At 38.7% G+C, this 11,350-nt stretch overlaps 1 protein-coding gene across 1 annotated transcript in view; it reads right to left on the minus strand.

Moving 5' to 3' along the window:
- The window catches only part of LOC108970615 (myosin-G heavy chain-like), a 374,599-nt gene extending 364,024 nt beyond the window's left edge, over positions 1-10,575 (minus strand). Inside the window, exon 1 of the mRNA XM_018936137.1 lies at positions 10,530-10,575. The gene's annotated coding sequence lies outside the window, so the exon portion shown is untranslated. The remainder of the gene's footprint in view (positions 1-10,529) is intronic.
- Positions 10,576-11,350: the final 775 nt, after the last annotated feature.

The raw sequence follows: 11,350 nt of genomic DNA on the forward strand, positions 1-11,350 counted from the left end.
CTTGGAAAATAACCTTCAAAAGAGTATTGACACACACCACCTTTTTGTCGACTTCAAATCTGATTTTAACAGCACGGAAAGGATGTGCCTTTATGCCGCTATGTCTGAATTTGCTAACCCCGCAAAACTAATACGGCTATATAAACTGAATTTAGCAATACCAAAACTCCTCCTATCGTACGATCTCTTCAATTTACTGTTGAAGAAAGACATTCGAGCTGCAGAGCTAAATAGAGAAGGTAGAATCTTCTATAACAATGTACAGCTGCTGGCGTAAGCCGATTACATCGATATTATTGGCCTCAATAATCGCGCAATTAGCTCTGCTTTCTCCAGATTGAACAAAGAAGCTATGGAAATGGGTCTAGTATTGAACGAGGGCAAGACGAAATATCTTCAGGCATCAGACAAACAGTCGTCACACTCGCGACAGTCATAACTTCGAAGTCGTAGATAATGTGGTCTATCTTGAAACTAACATTAACACCGAAAACAACCTCTGCTTCGATATCCAAAGCAGAATTACTCTGGCCAACAAGTGCTACTTCGGTTGATGAGGCAATGGAGAAGTAAAGTAATCTCTCGAGGAACGAAGACCAAATTCTAGAAGTCAGTCATAATACCCGTCCTGATATATGGTGCAAAGGTGTGGACGAATTTTTGAGAGAAAGGTTCTTTGCGCATTAGCAATGGCAGGAGATATACGATAAAACTGACATAGTTCAGCGAATCAAGAGACAGCGTCTACTCTGGCTGGATCATGTTGTCCGAATGAACGGAAAACTCCTGCTGTGAAAGTATTCGACGCAGTACCCGCCGGGGAAGCAGAGGAAGACATCCACTTCTTTGGAAAGGCCAGGTGGAGAAGGACTTGACTACACTTGGAATTTCCAATTGGCGCCAAATAGCGATGAAACAATTACTAGCACGCTGTTGTAAACTCGACTATAACGGCGTAAGCTGTGACTACCCCAAAAAAGAACAAGTTTCTTCGATGAGTCTTGATGCTTCTTTATAGAAATATATCGAAGCTTTCTAATATCGTGTGGCTGTGTTCTCTGTTACCTCCTGCGAAGAACTGGATTCCAAATATGAATGGGGTAGGAAGCAAAGAGCCAAGACTGTAGCTAGTATACATATACAGAGAGCAAGCGGCAAATTGTGAGAGTCATTCACCCTAGTCTCTATAACACTACCTCATTGTCACTGGCGTGTACTCGTAGAACGTATATATATTATAGTATATGGTATATAGACATATAAAGGAATAAACAAGCATCACGCCAACTCTTACTTATGTCTTGGCTAGCTTCCAGCGGTAGCGTTGCAACAAACGAGCGCAAAAGAAGACGTGAGCCTCTTGAAGTGCCTGCTAAATAAGGCCAGGCGCACGTGAGGGCATTGTAGATTTTACGCGCGCGTTTGCGTTGCTACAGCACAGCTGACTTGCTCTGCTCTTATTAGATTAAATACATTTTTTATCAATGCCACATGCCAGCATCTAACAAGTATCGATTGAAATTAATGCGAGCTAAGTGTACAAAACGATGCCAGGCAAGCGCAAAATGCGGAAAGTATAGTGAAAATTATTTATTTAAGTACAACTGCAAGGATTTGCAGCGCAGCACAGTTGCCAATGGAATCCTACACACGCGTTGCACTCAACGCAGCTTGTTATTGTATATAGTAAGCAAGCAGTGTCACAAATAGCAACAAAATGTGTGATCGCAATGGAATGCAATTTGAAAATTTCTTCGCAAGCACTTTAAAGCTGCTGACTTTGTAAAGACTTGCGTTGTTGCTGTTTGCATATGCGGCTGTTGCCATCGTTATTGTTGTCTCAGCATTCGCACGCGCGGTCGTAAATATTATTCGACTGCCAAAGCCAAATCTTTGCAGAAATTTACGCGAACTGCAATTTCGTCGCATGACTTTCTTTCGATGCGGTTTAGTCAACGTTGCGACTACACAAACTCAGAGCAAGGATAGATGAATTCGTACATACGTACGTACATATGTATACAGCATGCGTGTTGTAAGCGATACTATTTATTTGTTGCTGCAGTTGTGTTTATTTGTGCAATAAATTCAATAAAATTAAGTAGTGCCTTCGGAACATTTTATACTCTGCAAACTGTTGCTACACAGTATAATAGTTCTGTTCATCTAATGGTTATATGTGTCAAATTTTGAATAAGTAGCACTCCCACGAGATTTGTCTATTATCAATATGGACTTAAACCTGACGATAAATATTAAACATGTAGTAAGCTCTTATAGTTTTACCAACACTAAATTTATATGTTTAACATTATTTAGTTTCTAAATCATTAGGAATTCGAGTAAAAGCACAATTTTCGCACGAACATGCTGAAACATGTTTGCGAAACCAACACATTGTGCTTTGCAAACTTCGATCGCGATCACGCACCGACGCGCACTTACAGACACATGACCATCAAACAGAGAATGTTAACGAACATGAATGAAATTGTATTAACATTTGGTTATTCCATTGCTCTTATAATTTTCGGCACTGCTGCTCCCCTGTTTCGTGATAAAGAGACAGCAACTGCGTTTGTACATAGGCGCAAATATGTTACATTCCTACACTATTGTGTATGCTTTAACGAAATTACAGAAAAAGAACTCGGCGGATTAGCAGTAACATAAAACGAACAAATAACATTACCTTGTGTTTGCCGCGATTATAACAGCAATTACGAATAGTTTTTCAACAGTAATGCTAATAAAGAGGGATTGCTTTGTTTTTATACTCTTGCAAAATGTTTCTACAGCGTGTAATAGTTTCGAATCACCTAATACTAATCGAGATATGTATATATGTATGTGACCTGGTCTACGAAAAGAGGGCTTAGGTGTCAAAAAATCCAAAAAATCAATTTTCACTTTTTAGTTGATTCGGATGGAAGATGAGATTTTTAACAGCTGTTTCCCAGAAAACTAGTTTTCGCACGTTAACTCCCTTTTCGTAGACCAGGTCACATATAATGTTATATGCACATACATATGTATGTATACAAGTATACAACAAGTATACATACATACAGATATGTATGTATATATCAGGATGACGAGACGAGATGAAATCTGCATGTCTGTCCGGCCATCATTCTGTGCAAGCTATAGCGTGTGTAAAAGTTGAGATATGATAGTGAATCTTAGTACAAAAAACAGATTGTTAATCTTTAACCCTAGACCCCTCAATAATATGGTGGCAATAGAGAACTAAAAGGACCATTATGGAGTTACTGATTTTTGGTAAGTACTAGAAAAATGCTTTCAATAAGATTTATCATCTGCCCCCAGTGATAAACAGTTTTATACCAACATAATTAATCAAAATTGTTAAATTCGCCTGCACCGATGCTAGTATACGATTCATAAGTGAAATTTCTTTTGGTAACTATGTGTTCAGTTTATATGGAAGCTATATGCTATAGTAATCTAATCTGAATAATTTTTTCGGAAATTTTATTATAACCCTAATCAGTAATCCAAGTCAAAATTCGCCAAGATACCACGTCAAATGCAATTTCGATACAAGCCCTTGATTCCGAGTTCGGTTTGTATGGCAGCTATATGCTCTAGTAAGCTATCTAAACAATTTCTTCCGATATTACATTCTTTCTATAAGCAATAACTCATACCAAATTTCGTGAAGATATATCGTCAAATAAGGAACTTGCCCATAAAAGCCCTTGATTCCGATCATTCAGTTTATACGGCAGCTATATGCTATAGTTAACTGATCTTCAGATCCAATTTCTTCGAAGATTACATTGTAGGAAATAATCTATACCAAATTTTGTGAATATATCTTGTCAAATGTAAAAGTATTCCATACGAGAACTTTTTTCCGATCGCTTAGTTTGTATTACAGCTATATAGTGGTCCGGTATCGGCAGTTCTGACAAATGAGCAGCTTCTTGAAGAGAAAATAACGTTTGCAATATTTGAAAACGATATCTTAAAAACTGAGGGACTAGTTCGTATATATACTGACAGACGGACAGAAAGACAGGCGGAAAGAATGGCTAAAACGACTCAGCTCACTATACTGATCATTTCTATATATACTTTATAGGGTCTCCGACTCTTCCCTTCTGGGTGTTACAAACTTCGTGACAAACCCTGTTCAGGGTATATTAATACGAGGTAGTAAAGCAATACGATGAAAACAAATTTCATTATTAAGAAGCTAATGCATATAAAACTTAAAAAAAAAATATTATACACTTCAATACCGTATGTGCCCCTAAGTCACTGCTCCTATACGCATATGCGTTGTCAATTTCCGAACGCCCCACCACACTAATAACACTAATATGAAAACTTTCCACACGCACACACACACCGATGAATTTTCAACAAAATTGCGGCAAACGGCCGTCACACCGCCGGTAACTAATTTACCTGTGTGCGCCTGAATTTGAAGGCTCATTTAATTATTACAGGTCACTCATACGCCATGTACACCCAATACCGTGGAATTTCCTGAACTTAGCAAATGGCTTCCTGGCACACGTAGCAACTTCATCACCACCTATATTTTTGTGTGTGTATTAATGCATGTATATTTAGGGGACTCCTACATATGCACCGAAAGCTCGAGAAAGCTCGGCTACTTGCGCTTTGTAAAACATTTTGCACTTGAATTTGTATGCCGTTAATTGCCTTTCAGGCCACACATACATACACACACAATTACGCATGTGTATGTGCATGCGTCGTAACCTACTTTATGAAGTGCAGCGTGCAACGTGCGGCATGCAGTATGCAGCATGATTTATCGATTCACACAGTGGCACCGTTAGGGCATAAAAACTTGAGCGGCTGAGCGCCAAAAATAGTAAAAGCTAAGAATATAGTTAGTGACGGCACTTAAATGCGCGTGGCACGTAGCTTGTAAGGCATTAAAGTCATTTTGCGGCAATTATGTGGATAGGTTACTGCCTTGGCAAGTGTTTGCGTATTAAATTTGGAATTTTAACACTTTAATGAGAGTGATTGACATCATTTTTGGCAATAGTTAAGAACTTTAGGTAGAGTAAAAAAGTGCATTGAACTACTAGCTGTCAGCAAGACTCAAATCACCACAATTATAGGTGTTTTAACTGTAGAGTGTCCCATTTTGACCCACGCGGTGAGCCCAAAGATTTTCAAAGACCCAACTGGTCAGTATTACATTTAGAAAGAAGTGGTGGAAACATCCAATGACTCTCTCCTTAACTGTTCAGCTTTGAAATACCTCAGTTACCATACTTTTTACAAACACAGGCTCAGGCAGTCTCTAGGCAACTTGTCGATATCTGATGGGCCTTTGGATACATACTTTTGAGAGAGGTTTGGGCTTCATACAGACGTCTAGCTTTATCTACCTAATCTAACCTATCCTAACCAAGAGCTGTCAATGAAGTATGTCAACCAAATCACAACCAAAACATTAAGTCTTACGGCTGAGTGAGACATAATCTAGATAACTATTGATAATGAACGGCGCTATTTATTTAGAAGAGTTTAAAGGCACTCGAAAAATCAGCCCTTTAAAAGTAATTCATAAATATTTTGAATACTGGTTATTTAATTTATAAATATACGTGACCTGGTCTACGGAAAGGGGGCATAGGTGTCAAAGAATCTTAGTTGATTCGGATAGATCACGTGATAGAATCAAAAAAGTCATAAACTAGTTTTCGCACGTTAGCTCCCTTTTCGTAGACCAGGTCACATATATAGTACTGAAGAACCATATTGCCACTAATATTTGAACCTCACAGCCCAGACGGACAATGCCTGAATCGACTCAATCTTTAGTTGTAAAATATTGTTTCAAATTAGGAACTAAAAAATTGTAAATTTCGATAATTTCATTAATCAGGATGAGGATTTATGAGTCTTTCTTAACAAAGCACGCATTTTTCCCGAGTTCAAATACCTCTCTTTCATTTGTGCAGCTTAAAGATCGCATGTACTTCGAAAGCCCTTTATAGATATGCAATCAAACTATAAATTCACGCTAAGCCTGTGAAAGCGCGCTAAGCTACGTGATGTTTAATGCAATTTTGCTAAACCTGGCGCGATTTAAAGTGCAACGGTGTCTATTTGCATAAATAAAATACATACATATATATATAAGTATATGGCTAAATACGCATTTGTGACGCTGTCATAAGCTTTAAAGGCCATCGCGCTTTCGTATTTTCCCGGTGTCTGGAGCACGAAATCGCAATAATATTGACTATCATCGACTATTTAACTGTCAATCGCTGTTGCAGACATGTCGAAACTACAAGCCGGATATTGCATGCATTTTCCTAACTATTTTATTTGCCGTTATTATTATTTTTTATTCATACTAAACTTCAGCGCTGATCACATAGCATTCGCAGCAAATATGTCCAGACAAACGCACGAGCATTTGCATGCAGAGCCCGACATGCCGAGGTGCTGTTGGTTGCTAGCTGCTGGTTACGTGCCGACAACAAGGAATAGAAAATATTTTGAATAGTTTGGTGCATTTCATGGCAGCTATGTGCCCGATAACGGTATGCCTGCAATATAGTAGCGCCATCGAGCGATAAGTGCACCACTCGGCCTGGAAGTGATGCTGGAGCTGGAGCCGGGTTCGCAAGAATGCGCTCAAATTCAGCAGAAATGGCATGAGCACACACGTTTACACACACATATGTGCACACATGATTATCCGCCCGCGTATTAGTTTACAAATTGGCAGATTGCGCACCATTGACAGTCGGACGCTTATTTAGGGGTAAACAACCGACAAGCCGGCAATATGTGGATGCCATACAACTCGCACAAACAAGAAACAAAAATAACTACCACACTGTGGCACATACTCGTACATGAGTGCTCGTCAGCTATGGGTATCTGGGTAATGGCGGCAGTCGGATAGACAGCGAGTCAGCCACACACAAGCAGCCGCGAGTTATTCGCCGAGTTGTAAGCTTTCGAAAAATTTTGTATTGAACTATGTTTTGAAATTCAGTTGTTGTTATTGCTATGGATTACATGTCTCATTGCTCACTGGTTGTATGCATCACGTTGCAGCATCACGTGCGTAGTAAAAAAAACTTGCAAAAGTATACTCGTTTTCACTCACGAAAAAAAATCCGGCCTTCATGCAATTTGTTTGGCGCGTTTGAGTAGACTTTAAGTATAGACGCAACACAAAAAAAAAATGCACTGATTGAATTCCCTGGAGAAGAAGTGAGCAGTTTACCGATTACTGAACGTGAAAACCTAGCCTGGTTTGACAGTGATCAACCGCTGCGCCTTTAAGAGATATTAAAGGATATAAAAGTTTAAGAGAAAAAAAAATTTTTTTTTTTTATAAAAGATCTAAGAACCCAAAGTAATACGAATGTGTCTTAAATTTTGTAATTTATTTTTATGGAAACTCTTAGAAAACTTACAGATTAAAATTCTTAAAAACTACAATGGATCTCGTCTACAATATAAACCTCATTTTTCTACTGACATCGTAAATAATATTTGCTGATGGTAGAACGTTATCTATCATCTAAAAAATTGGGAGTGGGTTAAAATTTCCATTACAAACTTTAGGAGCATATTTATATTTTGAAAGAGCCATATTATTTTTTGCCACAAAGTTTCTAACATTCAAAGGAAATGTCGAAATCTCGTATGAGTTGATATACAAATGATCATCATGATGATCTGAGTCGATTTAACTATATTGATCTGTCTGTGCTTCAATATTTACACGAGCTAGCTCTTCAGTTTTTCAGATAACGTTCTCAAATTATGCAAACGAGCTTCTGTCTTTAGAAGCTGCTCATTATTAGAATCGCCGTAATCTAACTACTATAAAAAATAGCGAACTGATCAAGTCCAAAAAAAAAAATCTCCAAATCCTTCGACGCGCGCAGTTTAAATTCAAATATCAACTTATTTTTTGGACACAGATACATATGTTCGTATTTCGTGTTTCCAAAATGGACTGATAGATAGAAAACATTTCCGATCTCTGGCATAAATACATTCGGCTGAGGTGAGTTTACACCAGATCAAGGCGCCGTGGAAACATTACCAGGGAGTTGACCTATACAAATCGCCAAAGCGAGAACCAAAACCGATTATCGATGATAGCAACCACAATAAGCATGAGCTGAACTCTCTGCGGATATAATCAGCCGACTTTATTCAACGACCAACACGCTATTATTAAAGGATATGAGTACCTATACATCTACTTCTTTAGATATAGACCAAATTCCACAATAGAAGAACAGCGGTAAGTCGCGCACAAGCTACAAACGCTAACATTTAAAAAAAAAATTACAAAAAATTGTCCAAAGGTATACACAGTGGGCCTTCGCTGAAGTAAATTACAATTCAAACGCGTGGGTTTTATGTTTATAGAAGCTCTAACAATATGCCCAAATAGGTGGAAAAATTAGTCTGGAGGAAGATAAACGCAGAGGTTAATACAAATTGGTTTCCAGCTTGTTATTTGAACTTTTTAAGGAAGCAGGTTTAAGTCATCATGAATGTAATGACCGTCTACTAACTTCAAATTGCGCCGATAAGTTACGAGTCGAAAGCTTACCCGAGTTCACGATACGATACTACGGCCTTTTTGTGAAACTTCCAGATTCAACAAGCATGTTTACCAACCTCATTATGGTCCATCTGCTCTGGAAAGTGTCGCAAAATTCCATCTGTATTCCCTTTGAACGAAAATGACGGACTGCGAAATGGTATGATGATGGTAACATTGCACTATCCAAAATTATGGATGTACACCTTAGCAAAAAGCAGGATATGGGGAATATGGAATGCAAACCTGCAATAAGCGAAATTGTTCCCAGGTTAGGCGACGGTTTGTTAGAGGAAAATTTCTTTTAGTGACCCGCAAGTGGTGCAAACTAATGCTGTGGGCACACCATTTAGGTACATCAAGAGATCATTCCTCGATTGCGTCGACAAAATAGAAGAGTGCGCCGATCAGACTTCTGACATGACAAACTCTATAAACGCGCTAACCGCCACTCACTGTGGGGCCGTGAACAGATTCACAGAGAATGGAAGGTCAAACGCGCAACCATTGCAGAGGAAGACCTCGAATTTACTCGAGAATCTAGGATGCCTCTTATTTAACTTTCTTCTGAATACTAAAGCAGAATAAACTCTTACTTATCCAAAATCGATGCCGAAATACCAAAAAGTTATCCAGCACGCTATTAGTCCCGGCATAACTCTAACCATCTCTCTGCATACCAGCGAATGCCACTCATCTAACACCGCTTTTCCTATGGTCCGACCCCTTTCGGAATCTTATAAGATCGCTTTTTCTAGAAAAGAAGTAGATAAATTAAAATTAAAGCAATATTTAGGCGTTTCGACGACAGTCGGGTCTAATTGAGCTTAAGGAACCTAGATTTTTATCTGGGCAAGAGCTGTCAACTTGGCTTTATTTCTCGATATTACTTCAGGAATGTTTTTTACCGCTACAACAACAAATAAATACTTGGCTAAACTTATTTTTTCTTATTCTTCTTATTCGGAGTAAGTTAAACTTCAGCTAATCTCATACAAAAAAAATCATTTGCCAGTTTTCACCCTCTCGAACTACATTAACCTCGGTTTCATTGCCTCTCGACGCTGTAATTAGTTACTTACCTACTTAGAAACTAGTAAAACTTTGCTGAAATAAAATTTCGAAAAGTCCATCCGCTTGTACAAGAAGTTTGAGCCTTTCTCCTGTCACCAGTGCACAAGGCTGGCTGCTAAGCGGAAGATACGCAAAGTTAACTGTGCAAAGCAAGAAAGGCAATTTGCCAAACACAGTCGTATTAGCCGAGCGAAAAGTAGTTAGAAAGACGAAAAAATTACGCTTAACACCGTTTTTGGAAAACTTTCGACTGTAACGCAAGCTAACCACCAGAACTACATGCTTGACTTGAAACGTAACCGGCGCACGCACGCGCTCAGACAAGTGTCGTTTTAGCCGAGACTGACTAATGACAGTCAAAGCGATTGCAGCGCAGCAACTCCACTTGCCCCGAAACCCCGAGCCCGCCGGCTGCGCATTTACGCAAATTGCGTTAAATTTATAGGCAAAACTTTCTGAAGTCAAAACAAAATCCGAAAACTAACTTCGAGAATTTCGACGTAGAGAGATTGTTAAATTGCTAAACTGACTAAAAATGCGCCCTGCGAAAACGGTCAAATCACGGCTGAGTAGCGCAGTGACCGCGTTTACTGCCGCTCGCTCCTCCTCCTCTCCTCCCACACTGCTCCTAATCACTCCTCCGCTCGATGCGCTAACGTCTGGCATATTGTGCGGCAAATTGGCCGCTTCGACTCGAAACTTTGCCCATCCGAAAAAGCAGATAATCTCAATGGCAGCAAAGACGCCACTTCCCTACGCGTCAAATATTGCGTTTCAATTGCTCTCGAGCGCGGCTGAAATAGGCGCGCAGCCGAAATTCAAATAAACGAGGCATCAAATTAAAACTTACCCGTGTAAAAGACACCTGAAGTTGGTTGAGACGCGAAGTTGACCTTTTCACCTGCAAGTAATTGGAGAGCAGTGAGAAAAGGTTTATACATAAGTAATTAAAATTTCAATTCTCTTTTCTTTTATACCGTTATCTAAGCGGTAAAATACCCTAGCAATTTATGATAGAATAAAATTAAAATAAAGCAAAACATTTATTGCTAACATTGTAAACAGTTAATATTTGGGTTCAAGCGTGTGCGGCGGCTAACACAAGAGAGAGTTAACTGTGATTCATCGAAAAATAAAAAAATAAAGCCTTGTATTTGGCTTTGTTCACCTCGGCTGGCCTTCAAAGGCAACGCATCAAAGCATTGTAATGTGAGGCCGTCTAAAGATTTTTTTGTAGTATTTTTATTATATGCTACATATTAAAATATTATTTTTAGGGTTAAAGCAAGTTATTTTCGCTCAGCTCAATTATCGAGCATAAGCAAATAAAATTACACATTTTGACCCTTTTTGTTGTCGTTTAAAATGCAGGCAAATGGCCGACGTCTGGCGTTCCCATGGCATATTGACCGCCAACCGTTGCCTGAAGAGTGTCTGTTCGATTGTGCGTTCAGTCTAATAGGTATAGATGTAAAATAAATTTCGGATATTCATTTGCAATTTAATAGTTTAGAATTTTTGTGAGCAAGAGTTAGGTTCAGTCAGATAAAAGTACAAATATATTTTTGACACAAATAAGAGTGAAGCAAATATACAAAAAACTTAACTGTTAAAGAAACAATGTAAACATTAATTTTGGAAGCTTTAATAGCCTTCATAGGGGTATTTCTT

The sequence above is a fragment of the Bactrocera latifrons genome, unplaced genomic scaffold (genome assembly GCF_001853355.1).
Source record: "Bactrocera latifrons isolate USDA-ARS-PBARC rearing strain unplaced genomic scaffold, ASM185335v1 scaffold_0, whole genome shotgun sequence".
Lineage (NCBI taxonomy): Eukaryota > Metazoa > Arthropoda > Insecta > Diptera > Tephritidae > Bactrocera > Bactrocera latifrons.